The following is a 16270-nucleotide window of genomic DNA, read 5'->3' as shown; positions in this document are numbered from 1 at the left end:
CACATAAATTCCCCAGGGCCTCAAGCCTAGACCCCCCAGTACGCTGGATAATTACTTAGTGGAATAGATCAGACTCACATTAAGAATTTTGCCAATTGAAGGGCATGTGAATGATCTACCTTCATACAGTTGTATGTGCTGACTTATTAATCCATTATTTAAGCGTTCCATAATCTGAAAACTTCCTTGCTTGGTTAAGCGGTAAGACTTTCCAGTTAAAGACAATCACTATAGTCCCAACACCCACTATGTTCCTAATTAGCTCTGTAATTAAATTACCAATTAAAGAGAGCTGAAAAAAAAAACTCCTCATTGGATAAAGTAAAATGTCCTTAATTATGATGTTGTATCCTCTATGAACAGAAGTAGAAATATATATACGCACACACTCACACTCGAGAAATTAAATATATATGTACCCATCTATAAATGTCATCTTTTCATAGACTTTTCCATACCAGAGCTTCACACTCCAGCTACTTGCCAGAGTTGTGACTCTCCATGGTTTTTTTTTAAGAGGGTGGGTGGGAGAGAAAAGGGACGAAACAAGACTTTATTGGTTTAAACTTGCCTCATGAAACTAATGATATTGCTCAAATTTATAGGGCTTGTTGCAAAAGGGAATTGTTGAGGCTATTTCCAAATGAGAGCAATAGAATAAAAAAGGGTATAAACTGTAATGTCATTATTGGAAGGACTAGCTTCCGCTACCTATGAACCCAGCTTTCTCTCACACAAAAGCAGTTCGGATGGTCTATAAGATACATTTGATTTTGAGGAGTCCCTGGCTGTTGAGCTTTAATGGGTCTAGAGGCTAGACTCTGTTAAGCCTCATGTGGTGCTCGTGTTTTCCTGATGCATAAACCCAAGAGAGGGAATAAAAACAGATATGAACAGGAAGGAAAGAACTTCCCTTTTTTCTGTATTTACATTTTTCCCTGAGGTTGCAGAATCACTAGTGTGTTAATTAAGTTCGCAACTACACACACTAAATCAAGAAATACCCCCCCCCAAAAAATAGAAACAAACCCAACAGCAACCACCTCTTGCAGCAAAACAGAGTTGCCAGGGTTGCCCATGGCATATAATGAAGTCATACACAGCCCCACTGTTCAAGCATTCCAAATACTGAACGTGCCAAGTAAATCACTTCTTAATTATTGGGGGGTTTAATTCATTTTCTCAAATCTCCTCTGCCTTTCCCCTGCCCATAGTCCCTTCCAAGTCATTTTATGTATCTGTGCATTTCAGCTCATTCGTTTGCAAGTCTCAAAGCTAGATCTTGTGTTGTGTACTTCAATCATGGCGAAAGGAATTTAGCACAAACATTCCAAAGGAAATTCTAGTAGGGTGATGAAATTTAGTGTGGAAATTTTTATCTCAAAGGGGAGTTGGGTTTGGGAAAGTTCTTATTAAGCAGCAATTTTCCATGGACAAAAATTGAACTCTTGTCACTGCTACTGTAAGTTTAATAAAAGCCACATTTATAAGTGTCCTCTATGTGTGCATTGTATGTGTTTATAGTATGGAACAAATTCTAGAAACAGAATCCTGAGACTTCAGGGTTCTTACTATCTTATGGTTGGTGCATAGCAGATCATAAAGTGCAAATGGACTTTCCTTCTTCCCTATTAAAAAGAGAGAGTGTGTCCAGCTACATCTTGGTGCTTTCCTGGTGAAAACTCTCAACATCTCTAAAGAAGATTTAGGAGAACTGTGCATCCATAGTTTGTAGCTGAAGTGCAGCCCACATTTCTAGTGGCCAGCACTTCTCTCTCCTCAGTTCTTAAAAATGAGGGAGAATTGAGGCTTCCATTTTATAAATGAGGAACCTTAAACTATCAGCAGCTTCCATAAACAGCCACAGAAAATGCCAGGGTGCCAGGGTAAACCTAAAGATAAGAGCAGCACCAAGGTCTGAACCCCCCACATCTGATATCTGGTTGCTGAGAAGTCTGCTAAAGCCATTGCTCAAATGTCTTTAGGAAGTCAGTCCTCATCACCCAGGAGAGACAGTGCATCTCCCCCAGCATGTGACATTCTGTTTTTGGCTGAGAAAGCCGTACCCTACATCACACAGCTCTGCCGCAGGACCTCTCTCTACTGAATACTCTCGCTTCCCACGTGAGCTGCCATATGTCTTACCCTTCATAAGAAGTTGGGTGTGAATCCATTTTTATTTTAGCAAGGACTCTGATTCTGTTCGTCATTAATCTTCCCCCTTTGTCTCATCCCTCATCTCTTGCCAAGTGACTTCTCAAGTACTCACTGAACTTATTTTAAAGGACAAAGCATTGCTATACTACCACCGTTCACAGACGCCATCAGAAAGGAAGGAAATGGCTGGAGCCTTTGTGTAATGAGGAATTTATGGACAGGCTTTTACATTTTAGTAAATGACTTTCACTATAGGGAAACTATTAAAGACACGTAGTGAAAATTGCTCTAGTGGTCTCTAGGTACACACTGGGGCGGGGATTCTCAAATGTTAGTATCCTTCCAGAATTTCGGGAGGATAGGGACTTTGTTGAAAAGACGGAATCCCTAGCCACATCCCCTTTCAACCCAGATAACTCCTGGAGTCCAGGAATCTCCATTTTTGCGAGTTCTCCAAGTATTTCTGATGCAGGTGGTCCCTAGCCCACACCTGGAAACACCCTGACCCAGTGCATGTTTATCCACATCACAGAGATAATTTGCAGCCCTGGTTTGGGGAGAGTCTGGCTTCAGGATGTTGGAATGTTAAGAGGTCAGGAGGAAGGGCTGGGGTTGAGACACAGGGGCCTGAGATGTCAAAGGTCGCCAGCCCACTTCTTTTCTGAGTCGATGGAATAACTTAGGTTGTCTTGCTTTCAAGGCTTCCAGACTTACCCATGAGCAAAAGAAAGAATGGCCTGTGTGAATTCTTTCTGTGACTCTGCCCTGAGTTCCTTAACAGCGAGAGGCCTGTGTGCTCCTGGGAGTCGCCTGCTCTTTGTGTTGCTATGTTTTCTTCTTCCCTCCCATGCCAGTAGTCGGCCTATGGGAAGCAGTCTTCTTGTTCTGAATCACGTTTTCAGTGTGTGCCATAACTAATCTGGACTTTGAAACTCAAATGGGACTGCATGACTTGCAACCTGAATGTGATCTTTTTTTTTTTTTTTCCAATAACTGGAGCTCTTAATATCTCATTTTGCTTAATGACCTAAGACACGGATCCACAAGGATTACTGTTTCTCCCCCATTCAATCCACACACACAGAGAAGAATTCATATACCCTGACGCTCATTTTTCTCCTATAAATAATTAATTCTACATTTAAAAACACGTTAAGACGTTTTATTTCTTAATCAACTAATTTGACTGGGAAACAAAGATGCCTTTTATTCACATGTTCTTTGAGTCGTGTTAGTGTAGTAAAAGTTCCCCACAAGATTTGGCCTTCGCTCACAAGTTCTGTGGCTGCCAATTAGTTTCCAGGGTCGCTATTTTACAAAAATGCTTCTCACTTTTTCAAAATGTAATTGAATGTCTGTTCATCACAGAGTTGCTTGTGTTCAAGCCCAGGGTGTTAAACATTTTTCGGGTTGACTTGGGTCAGCTTTGAAAAATTTCAGACAGTGAAACCTGAGCAGGGGCTGTATGCTATAGTGTGTTCCTCACAGCCTGTTAAGTATTAAGTGGATATTTAAAATGGAGTTGTTATACCTCTCGACTGACTTAAAGTGAGCCGTACAGTTTACAAGACTATTAATTAAATGAGACGATTGCATGGGATGCACATGTATTTTCATCATCATTCACATTGGCCCAGCGTTGCCCTTTAATTTTCAGACTAATTAAAGTAACACATTTACTGCAGATGGCGGATGGCTGCGTTGCTGCATAGATGCTAGCTCTGATGAAAGTGGAATGGTGCATTTTTCTCTCTTACAGGCCAGGAAAGGAGTGGAAGAAGAAAGAATTCGCTTGGGTGGACCTGACTCCATTCCATTCACAGCTCCCTATTTGTCCCACCCTGGATCAAGTTTTTAATTTAACAAGACTGCATTTTGGGGGAAGTTTTCGACCCCATCTGTTTGGGCCACAATGTGCCCCACCTGGTGGTGCAACTGATTTTTGAATTAACTGGGCTTTATTTCAGTACAATAGGGCAATTGTTTCATTGCTTTTAAGCACTAGGATTCTTGGAATCTGATGGGCAAAAAAATAAATCAGACTGCAACGTGCAGCTCTCTGAGCTGCTAATTGCATCTGACCCATTATCCTCCCCAGCCCTGGTTCCAACTTTGACACGACTGACTTGGAGTTTGAAATGTCGTTGGAAAGGCCGCTTTTACAGGTCATCATACTGCAGAAAGTCCGTCCCTGGAACACTTTCCGAGGCCTGGAAAACAGAAGAAACAGATATGAGCAATTATCCCAGGGTTGTGCAGCTGCTGGCATTTGGGGCTGGCGGACACAGCCACTGGCCCCTTCTCCCTCCAGCATAACCCTGGGTGGGGAGTGGGGGGCAGGGAGGTGATGGACAGCCCTAGAGAAGTGTCAAACCACCATGTGTTCATCACCACCAGAGCAAGCGCCGCTGGAGGCAGCCCCCCTCTTGCCACCCACCTCCCGCCTTTAAAAAGCACGTAGCATTGGCAGGTAGCAGTTTTCCTTCCTTTACGGCTTTATCCTCCTCACAGGAGCTGTGCCCACCACCCATAAAGCCTCTGAAGAGAGCACAGGGTTTATAAAGATTCGCTTTCTTTGCAAAGTACCTCCCTGCCTGGGAGGCTCACCCAAAAGCTATAGCTGTGTTGCTCCCCGCTGGCTTCTCCCCAAGGGCCTGAGCACTGCCTTCAGCTCCACCCCCTGCAAGCACAGCGCTGTCCCTGAGGGGGCCCACCCTAGTGTACTGAACAGTGACTTTAAAACTAGAGCCAGGGAGAGTGCTTTTAAGGCATGGAGGTGGGTCCTGAGAAGAGAAAAGGGAGAAAGCCGGAGAGGCGCAGGTGAGGGAGGGACAGGGTGATTTCCAATTCAGGGAGAATCCTGGGGGCTCCCACGCAAGTGCAGCTGGGAAAAGGACCTAGATCCAAGGCCTACCTCTCTAGCTGGGAAGAAAATGGGTCTTGGAAAGGCAGGGCTGCGGGACTCCCAGGAGGCAGGGCCGCCAACAGTTCAGGGCCACCTATGCGGGAACGGACCCAAGTGCCAAGGGTCCCCATCACATTGGAATCCTCTGCTCCCAAGGCGGCAGTCACTCTGGGTGGGAGACACAGCAGTTCAAGCCCCAGCTTTGTTATGTAACTCTTCTGCCTCAGTTTACAAAACTCTCAAATGGGGCAATAATAAGTAGTAACCACAAAAAAGCATTGCTGGATTCCACACCCAAGCCTGGTGTGTGATAAACATTTGACAAATTCCAGGTTTGATCATGAGCGTTGCGGTCAGTCTTACCCTCTTGTTTGCTGAGGAAAGGTCGGGCTTGCTCAAGGTCCAGGCTTCAACCAGCAATATCAGGGCAGCACACGTGGAGGGAGGCCTGGCTTCTGGCGGATTAAGTTGCTAACTCTACAAAGCCTACCCTTGGTGCAGAAGACAAGGGAGCTACACCTGGGAGAGGGCAAAGGCACTAGCATCCCATGTGCCGCATCCTATGCACCACTGATCTTCTTAGGTCCAGCCTTGCAGAGCTTACTGACCTTTAGGGGTTTCTGCTCCATTCCGTGCCAGGAGACATCACTTGGGCAACTTGGTCATACTGGGGCAGGACCCCTGCCCCCACTCTACTTTGACCTTACCCTGAAGATGAAGTCCACCTTGATCGTGCTGTTTGCTGGTGTAATGGTTAATTTTCTGAGCCAACTTGACTGAGATAAGGAAGGCTCAGATAGCTTGTGAACCATTATTTCTGGGTATGTCTGTGAGGCGGTCTCAGAAAGAAGTTAGCAGTTAGGTGGTGGATTGAGTACGGCAGATAGCCCTCAGCAAGGTGGGTGAACACCATCCTATCCATCAAGGGCCTAAACAGAACAGGAAGGTGGAAGAAAGGAGAGCTCTCTCTATCTGAGCTGGGACACTCATCTTCTCCCAGAACTTTCAGAACGTTCCCAGACTTCAGAACTCCTGGTTCTGGGCCCTTTGGACTCAACGTCAGCCCAGGTTCGCAGGCCCTCATGTGGACTGAGACTGACATCATGGGCATCCCTGGTTCTTCAGCTTGCACACAGCAGATCCTGGGACTCCTCGGCCCCCATCTTCATACAAGCCGATCTCTCCAATAAGTCTCCTTCCTTACACTGACAAGCGTGTCCCATTGATTGTGTTGCACAGGAGAACCTGCCGAATACAGCTAGAGTGGACCCTGGTTCATTTTCTCAGTGAGAACTCAGAAGACAATGTTTGTGTGAGGATTTAATTATAGCTCCCATGTGTATTTTAAAAAGGTGTAAGGCAACAACTTTGGCAGTACTGCAACAATCATCCCACCCATGTTCTCAGCTCAGAGATGTAGAAATGTACTGTTTGGGCCAGGTCTACACTGCACCTGGATCTCTATATTTGCCAGTAAACAGAAGCACATGGAGTTATTAATTAGCATTTATGAGTTCATTAGCATTCATAAGTAATGTCAACACAAGATGATGAACTAAGCGAGATTGTTTGGGAAGGGGAGATGAAGGAGAAAACTTCTCCCTCTGCTTGGATTCACATAAATGTTACTTCCCCAGCCTCGACCCCCACCCAGGAGTCAGAAGAAACAAACACAAACACACAGGCCAAGCCAGTCAATTCCCTATACGTGAGGGTGGCCTCTCCTGAGTTTCTGGTTCCCATTACTAAGCTACTTCATATTGAGTGGATTTGAGACTTGGTTTAAAGAAAACATACAGTAGCAATACAACCATCCAGGGTGGCCATATGTGATTCTTTTTCATGAAATTTTCAAGTTAAAAGGAAATTCAGAGATCATTATATCATCCCCCCACACTTTAGGTAAGGAAACCTAGGTCATTTACTTAATAGCAGAACTGGGTCTAGAATCTTCACTTCTCTACCTCTTTTCCTGTGACTCAAAAGGGATAGCACATTTACATCTGATTTCATGCTAAAAAGTCCATTCTGGATCCAGTGTTCTCACTTCATTAGTCATTTTTCTCCACCAAGAAGGCACACTTGTTTTATTCTGTCTGCCAACTCTTGGGGACCAGGTATCACTCACTCTCCCTTTGAGTCGATATTTCAGCGCACCTCCACAAGAATCAGTGTCAGCTGATGTCTGTACTTGAGTCTCTCCTGTGCAGCATAGCCCAGTCAATCACTGTGTGAACAACTGGGCTTATCATGGAAACAGGATGGCGATCACATGAATCCAACACGCTGGAGATTGAAAGAGGTTTTAGGGAGGAAAAAAGGAAGAAGAACAGTGACTGAGTGAAGGAGGGGATAGAGATATGGCTAGAAAAATTAGAAAGCCCTAGAGAACTATCAGTTCTCAGTTCTTCCATCCATTCAGAAATCTGGCCGTTTTATGCAGATCTACGACATTTGAATTAAATTTAACAGTGGTTTTAATAGGTTAAAAAATACTTTCTAAAGCTTTTCCCACATTTAATCTATACCAGGTGTTTTGCAAAAAAAAAAAAAAAAAAAAAAAAAAAAAAAAAAACAAACTCACAAAACAGGAGTCCCACAATTTCAGTTGTAATACTTACTCTCCAAGTACTTACTTGTTTTACATAGTCTTTGCTATATTACATTTTTATCTAACTTTCAGAGGGTACCCTGAACCTCTCAATTATGATGGTTTCAAACTTCACTTTCAGTCGGGGAGCATCATTCCAAGGCTCTGTGTGCAATATGTAGGTTGACACCTTGGGCTATGTTCAAGCAACATCCAGCATTATGTCTATGTGGACTAGATGTGAAATGAGGGAAGACCAAGTACTAACCCAGGTTACAAACTGTTCTGGTTTCGGTGAATTGTCTGGACCCCTAATTAGGAACAGCTGACCCAAGTGGGACATCCCTACTGACATAACTTTTCAATAATACCACATTTCTGCAAACAAGCACAGTTTCCACCCTAGTAGACTGGTTGCCATTCTCAAAGTCATTGATGGGTATTCTAATCTATCAGTACATGTTTTGCATGGTTATTAGTGGGGGAAAAAATAAGAAGCTGAAAGCTATTCCTATTTCATATTTGATTGACCATTAGATTCTACCTGAACTTCAATGTTGGCTTTTAGCTTGGTCAGAATCTTGTTGCCAAAGTAGTTTGCATGTCTGCTTATCTTCTCTTTTTTTTTTCCAAAGATTTATTTATTTATTTATTTGAAAGTCAGAGTTACACAGAGAGAAGAGAGGCAGAGTGAGAGAGAGGTCTTCCATCCGATGGTTCACTACCCAAATGGCCGCAATGGCCAGAGCTGCGCCAATCCAAAGCCAGCAGCCAGGAGCTTCTTCTGGGTCTCCCACATGGGTACAGGCCATCTTCTACTGCTTTCCCAGGCCATAGCAGAGAGCTGGACAGGAAGTGGAGCAGCCAGGTCTCAAACTGGTGCTCATATGGGATGCCAGCGCTTCAGGCCAGGGCATTAACCCACTGCGCCACAGCACCGGCCCCAAACTTATCTTCTAATGAGTGTACTTCAAAAAAGTTCATAGGAAAATGGAATTAAGCAATAAATTTATTTTCATGCAAAAAAATTAAAATCCATGCATAGTTTTTTCATATTATTCATTTTCCCTGAATTTTCTTTTTTTCCCCCCAACAGGCAGAGTTAGACAGCGAGAGAGAGAGACAGAGAGAAAGGTCTTCCTTCCGTTGGTTCACCCCCCCCCCCAAATGGCCGCTACAGCCGGCGTGCTGTGCCGATCCTAAGCCAGGAGCCAGGTGCTTCCTCCTGGTCTCCTATGTGGGTGCACTTGGGCCATCCTCCACTGCCATCCCGGGCCACAGCAGAGAGCTGGACTGGAAGAGGAGAAACCGGGACATAATCTGGTGCCCCAACCAGGACCAGAACCCAGAGTGCCGGCACCGCAGGTGGAGGATTAGCCTAGTGAGCCATAGCGCCAGCCCCTGAATTTTCTAAAGGAGTCCTCAAACATGCTAGTTTTTCCTGATTTATTTTTCCTTTTTTGACCACCAGTTCATCACCAGATTGCATATTGCATAATCATTAGAATACATTGCCTTTGTTAAATTCCCTTGGGATGCTGAAATCTTGGATTTTGTGGACAGGGTTATGTATAATCTTATGTGGATCCTCTGTCTTCAGAATTATCATGAGTAAATTATTATTTAACTCAGAAAAGTGTCCCATGATGAGAAAGACTTTCTGAGTACCATCGACATATTTGCTTTCCGTGGACTGTACCCTGGTCTCCCTCACAAGGCTAAGCCTAGGCATCACCTCCTCCTGGAATTTTCCTTTACTGTCCTTTCCCTTCCACTGCACAAGCCTTCATTCCTCTATGCTCACCTCTGCCACTGCGTTTACCAAAGTGTTTCTAATCATTTAGTTAAGTGTCTTTTCCTTCCCTTGACTGGGAATTTGTTCAAGGAAAATACTATGTTTTATATCTCTTAGTCATTTTTCTTGTCCCTGTACCAAGAACAAACCCTAACACACAGTAGATGGTTAATAAGTGTCCAATGGTTGGTGAATAGTCTTCAAACAATATGAAAAGGTTGTGTAATGACGGTAAATGCCGTCCTGCAGCCTAACCTTGTATAGAAGACATGGAAGAACTAATTTTGAACCAAATGAAGAGATAGTGTAAAAGGCAAAAAGGCAGAGCCACTAAGAGTAGGAATATCTGTCCCCACCAGACACAGCCCCTTCCACTGTAGCTGAGGTCAACTATATTGGCAAATGGTCTCAGCATTGTGACTGCTATCAGCATCTCTGTCTTCTCATGACCACTTTAGATTCCCTCTACCCTCAGCTGGCATCATTTCTGGTCTGAGTGATATACCTTGCATGACCCAAACCCTTATCCTTGAGGTTTCTGTGCCACTTAACTTATTCTCAGGCTGTCATCAGCACGTTTACCATCCAAACTGGGCAGGAAAATATCTAAAGACACTCAAGTGGTAAACATGGGTCTCCCTGCTCCCACTGTGTAAGAGCTAAGACGGTGGTCCCTTGGCACCTGGAATCTAAACACTCCACCCGTAGCCAAAGCCTAGAGTTCCAGGGAACTCTGCTGTGTCCTATGATGGAGGTTCCTCCCTTTAGCAGCCATGACCTACCTATAAGCCTGCAGGGCACAGAAGTATGGGAAAAGGAAATACAAATTCCCCATGTGAGTTACTAAGACAGAAGATAATCAGTTACAGCTACTTTAATCCCTTGGTTCCTAAGTCTATGTGTGCTTCCTGTTGGGGCCAACTCCTTGTCATGGTCACTGAGTTTGAGTGTACACTTCATCCTAGAGGACTGTGACTAATTCTCATAGGTCCCATCCCCAAGCTGGTACCTCCACTGTGATTTCAACAGCCCCTTCCATAACTGTAGGAGACCGGGTATTCTTCTAGATGGTGATATCTGAGATAGGGCCAATGAGTCCCAGGGCCATGTGTCCACTGGTGCACTCCCCTTGCCATAAAGTAGGCCCCTTGGTTGTGACATGATGTGGTTTGGGATCCATGTTGATGAGTCAGATACTCTAATCCCTGAGATGGTGGTACATGCTGAGGCTCTGCAGCCAGGCAGAAAAAATCCCATTTTGAAATAGTGTTTTCTCAAGTTCAAGTGAATTGTTGTTCCTTACCACTAAGTGGCTCCTTGGAGGCCACTGTCCTCCTTCAAAGACAGTGTCATATTGGGAATGGTTCTCTGTGGCTGGCAGTCAGACATTTGGCAGCAACAAGAACTACACTATTAGCTTGGTGAGTAGAGCCATGCAGTAGACCCATATATAGCTCCCACCCCTGCCATTGTGGCTACTCCATTTATGCACTCATTGTGCCAGCACTGGTGTGATCCATATATAAGACCAGCTTATGTCAGCTAGCCCAGTCATTCCATCTTTTTGGTTGTTTAATTCCTCTTCTGTACTGCATAATTTCTTTATGGAGTGGGGGTTAACTGGTGATACAAAGATCTTCACACTTCATGCCCACTCCTATGAGAGAACTTCCCCAGATATCCTTCTTCCTTCCAGGATTTTGACCATTTGGATAACCCATTTGCCATTTCCCAAAAGTTTATACATTCTCGGGGCCAGCCCTGTGGTGTAGCGGGTAAAGCCTCAGCCTACAGTGCAGGCATCCCATATGGGTGCTGGTTAAAGTCCCAGCTGCTCCACTTTAGATCCTGCTCTCCACTATGGCCTGGGAAAGCAGTAGAAGATGGCCCAAGTCCTGGGGCCTCTGCATCCACATGGAAGACCCAGAAGAATCTCCTGGCTCCTGGCTTCAGATCAGCCCAGCTCTAGCCGTTGTGGCCATTTGAAGAGTGAACCAGAAGATGAAAGATCTCTCTCTCTACCTCTGCCTCTGCCTCTCTGTAACTCCACCTTCCAAATAAATAAATAAATCTTTTTTTAAGAAAAAAAAAAGTTTATACATTCCCTTTTTTACAGAAAGAAACTATAAAGGGCATTCATTTCAGTATAGCAGGTTAAGTCCACACTTGGGACACCCACATCCCATATGGAATGAAGCACCAGTTCAAGTCTTGGACACTTTGCTTCTGATCCAATTCCCTGTTAATGTGCCTGGGAAGCAACAGATGATTACTCAAGTACCTGAACTACTGTCACCCACACGGGAGACAAGATGGGGTTCTGGCTCCTGGATATGGCCTGGCCTAGTCCAAGCTGTAGCGGCCATTTGAGCAGTGAACCAGCAGGTGAAGGATCCATTTCTCTCCCCCTCTCTTCTCTGTCACGATTCCTTTCAAATAAATATTTTTTAGTGGATAAGAAGGTGCACCACTTGAACCTGTACTCCTGGAGAGGATTTTCACTAATTGGCAACTTCAAGATCACCCCTGAGTAGGGCTACAATGCAGTGGCCAACCATTTTCAGATTACCACTATATACTAGATCAATATACTCACAAACCAAGCTTGCTTTTTGTGTGTTCTAACAGTTGGCCAGAAGGGACTCCCATGCAGCCACAGAAGTGCACTGAGAGAGAAGTAATGTGACAATGGTAGCTGAGAACCCGGGGCCTGGACCACCTGCTCATGGAGTTACTTTGCCCTTTGCTTCTGCCCATTCTTAGCCTTAAATGTGCTCTTTCCATCTTAAAATGGATTACTTCTTGGGATTACCCACCAAAAATTCTGACTTGTTGGGCCAGACAGAAACCAGTTTATGATGGGGGGTTCTCACCTCATAATCATTTGATGACTAATAGGCAGAATCCCAAAGCATGCCAGGAGCTGCTTTTCAAACTGCATATAACGTGTGCAATCTCTCCTCTGGGCCCTCCTACTGAACACAGTCACTTGGTGTGTTCTCCCTTTGCAGCACTTCCACGCTGTCATGCCCATTTCTCTGGGCCTTTTCATCCTTTCTCCCACCAATTGTCATGGTAATTCATTTCTATTTCATTTCATGTGAACTTTTTCTCCAGGTTTCTGAGAGTCATTCTAGCAGTTTATTGGTTAGAGCCCAGGATCTTTGTCAGATGGTAAATCCTGTATCCCAGGAGAGTGCTTGCATACTGATAAATTTTCCCCTGTGTGACTTTATATTCCATCTACCTCAAGCCTGTATTCTCAGAATCCAGTTCTCTAAATGATGTTTCATATCCTTCCAGTTCCTGTTGGCCAGGTCCTGCAGTCCTCCAAGATATAGTACATTTCCTCCCCTAGCAGGCCCAGCATCTCCCAGCCAGGCAATGTTATTATTTAACCCTATTTGTTAGTCTGGCTGCCAAGAGAAGGAATATGAGGGCAGGTCTGGAAGTAAAGAGGAAGCATTTGTCTTGCAAGGCAGAGGCCTCTACGTCTTTCCTAGCTAGGCAGCCATAATGCCAACCTTTGTCAGAGAGCAGTAGGCCATTTCTGCAGGCCCAGAAAGTTTGGGGGAATCTAGAGTGTATCAATTTAGATATCATCATCTAATATCTCAAGGTCTGGTTCTCTCCCAGTAAGAACCCGGTCTAGCATAGCACACCTACCCAGACTGAGCATTCAACCTTCTGTGAAACTCTGACAACCTTATGATTAAGCTCTGGCCCTGATACCAATTTTTCCTGTGTCCTAACTATAGGCTATGGGGCTCCCTTGATAGCAAATGAGTGAGAGCTTCTGGTTTTCACATTAATTGTCCTCTTTTTCCAAAGCATTCATTGCTCCCAGTAATGGTCATCCAATGCCATTGTTCATATAATTACTATTTTCCCATAGTTCCCATTTGGAACTCATACATTAACCCACTAATACAGTCCTTTCAATCAGCATTTCATTCTAGTTCAACAGTGGTACTTTGTGCTTGGATCTGTAGCTACTCCACCTACACCCAGGAAAGGGCTCACATTACCAAAGGTTAACAGGTGATGAAGCTCCAGCATCCTATATTAACATCACCTTTCTTGGACCATTCCTGACACCAACCTTGAATCAGAGGATTGTGTACAGGAGTTTCATGAGTGTGTGCTCTTGGGGATTATCATTTGTAGAAGGGAAAGAAAAGGGAAAGAGATAGGACCTGGTAACAGGCGAAGTCAGGTCACAACATAGTCACAACAAAGGCCCCAGGCAACCTCACAGACAGTTCTGAAGTTGACTTGTGCCTAGGAGCTGTCCTAAACTGCCATGAGGTAGACAGATTCTCACACCCCTGCAACACCAATCTTTGTGTGCAGGCTACCCAGCAAAGGGGAGTGTGACATGGGGTAAAGAGGCCCACTTAAGCAAAGCACAATTCAGCTAGCAGCACTCAAAGCAGTTGGAAAAGTAAGTCCTTCAGTACTGAAGAGAGGACTGGGTCATAAAGAGAGTGACCACTCCAGAACCCAGCTCTCAGCCTTATTAATTATATGACTTTGAGTCAGTCAGTCATGCTCTATGGGTCTTTGTTTCCTGATTAGTAAAATGGAAATGACAAAAACGCCTACCTCCTAGCGCTGTCATGGAGATGAAATGAAATAATAATGCAATGCACCTCAGTGCAGAGCCTGGTACATAAGAAGCTTCTTTCAGTGATAAGAAGCTTAGCGTTTATATGGGATGCTGGGACTAAATCATAGGGTACAACAGAAAGAGCTGCTAAATTATGGGCAGGAGGAGCTTAGAAGAAGTGAAAATCAAGGAAGCCCAGCAGTTCCCAAGAGGAGATGGTCCTTGCGTAACGGAGTTTAGAAAGTTCTAACAGGAGGAAATGTCTTCCAGGTGAGATACTGACAAGAGCAGGGGCCCGAGAGACAAGCATGGCCTTTGTGGGCTGATGAGGAAGCCAGCCTCGCTCCTGCCCAGAAGCAGAGGAGGAGGAGGTGGGGTATGGAAAGGTTAAAATCCCAGCAGGGAGGCTGGCCTTGTGGTGTAGCAGGGTAAGCCCCCACCTGCAATGCTGCCGGTATCCCATATGGGTGCCAGTTGGAGTCCAGATTGTTCCACTTCCAATCCTGCTCCCTGCTAACACACCTTGGAAAGCAGTGGAGGATGATGGCCCAAGTGCTTGAAGCTCCTAGTTCGCCTCAACTGTTACAGCCAATTAAAGAGTGACTCGGCAGATGGAAGATCTCTCTTTTTGTAGCCTCCCTCCCTCCCATACCTCTGCCTTTCAAATAAATAAAATAAATCTTTTTTAAAAATACAGACAGGGATAGGCATTTGGCATAGCAGTTATGATCCTAGTTAAGATGTCTGCTGTACTGATATTCCTGGGCTCTTCGTTCCCAGTTCCAGCTCCTGTTTCCAGATTCCTATTAATGCGTACCCTGGGAGGCAGCAGGTGATGGCTCAAGTGGTTGAGTCCCTGCCACTCATATAGGAGAATCAAATTGCATTACCAGTTTCTGGCTTCAGCCTAGCCCAACCCCAGCACTTGCAGGCATTTGGAGACTAAACAAGCAGATGGGAGACTTTTGCAATCTCTCTCTCTCTCTCTCTCTCTCTCCCTCTCCCTCTCTTTCTCTGTCTTTCTCTGTGTTTCTCTCTCTCTCTTCTGCCTTTCACATAAATAGATTTTAAAAATTAAAATTAAAGGGGCTGGCCTTGTGGCATAGCGGGTAAAGCTGCCACTTGTAATGCCCTTAGGGGTGCCAATTCAAGTCACGGCTACTCCACTTCCAATCCAGTTTCCTGCTCATGGCCTGGAAAAAGCAGTAGAGGATGGCCCAAGCACTAGGGACCCTGTCACCCATGTGAGAGACCCGGATGAAACTCCTGGCTTTGTGCTGGCTCAGCCCTGGCTGTGGTGGCTATCTGTAGCATGAATCATCAGATGGATGATCTTTCTCCTCTTTCTCTCCTCTCTCTGTGTAACTCTTTCAAATAAATAAATAAAAATTTTTAATTAAAATTAAAAAAGAAAAGAAGTATAGGCAAAAACAACAGTCCTGGACACCCCAAAAGACCACAGTTCAGCTGGGCTCCGAATTGGCTCAAACGCCATCCCTGAAGAATGGAATGTCTTAGGAGGAGCAGGAAAAGGACAAAGAGTAAGACATGAGACAGAGGGACAAAGAGGAATGATGGACAGATGGAGACATGTGGAGGAGAGACAAGGCTGCAAACAAATTGGGGACTAAAAACCCATCCATGCAGTGTAAGAAAAAATAAGAACTGAAAAGAGAATGTAGAGTAAATAGAGCTTTCAGAAATGACGGTCTTTTCAGAAGCTCCAATTCAACGAGCTAGAGTGTTCAGCTGTGTAACTTCCAGAGAAAACAATACAGATACAATTATTAAGAAGCCCATGTTTTGCTCTATTATAAATAGTTCTGAATTAATGTCCCTTCCCAAAATGCCTGCTATTCCAACAGGTGCAATATTATACCATCTGTCCAACAAAAGAATCTAAATGTCACAAACTTCCTAAAAACTATAATTGACTACTTAGGGCCCATGATTATTATGACAGTATTTAATAATTTATATTTGTATAGCATGTAGGGGCATAGAAATGAGTTACAAACGTTAACTCTCTAACTCACACAATAACTCCTTAGAAAGACAGGAAGCTTGACACTCCCTTCTTAACAGATCCACTCATTCAACAATCATTGATTGGGTTTCTAATCAATCAAAGGTAGGCATTGTAATGACAGGGAAATCTGGCTGCATGGAGTTTGATTCACACTGGCGAGTGCAGGCTCTGCCAACCAGCACGAG

General features: G+C 44.5%; 1 long non-coding RNA gene across 3 annotated transcripts in view; it reads right to left on the bottom strand.

Moving 5' to 3' along the window:
- Nucleotides 1-3313: 3313 nt before the first annotated feature.
- Nucleotides 3314-16270, bottom strand: part of LOC133759918 (uncharacterized) — a 38463-nt gene continuing 25506 nt past the window's right edge. For 2 of the 3 annotated variants that reach the window (XR_009865932.1, XR_009865934.1), the window contains exon 3: nucleotides 3315-4367. This is a non-coding gene — a long non-coding RNA (uncharacterized LOC133759918). Of the gene's footprint in view, nucleotides 4368-5071; nucleotides 5231-16270 lie in introns of all 3 variants that reach the window. The other variant, XR_009865933.1, reaches the window with a different exon arrangement.

The sequence above is a fragment of the Lepus europaeus genome, chromosome 5 (genome assembly GCF_033115175.1).
Source record: "Lepus europaeus isolate LE1 chromosome 5, mLepTim1.pri, whole genome shotgun sequence".
Taxonomy (NCBI): Eukaryota; Metazoa; Chordata; class Mammalia; order Lagomorpha; family Leporidae; genus Lepus; species Lepus europaeus.
The sequence above is the reverse complement of the archived record's forward strand: the minus strand, read 5'-3'. Positions and strand labels throughout refer to the sequence as shown.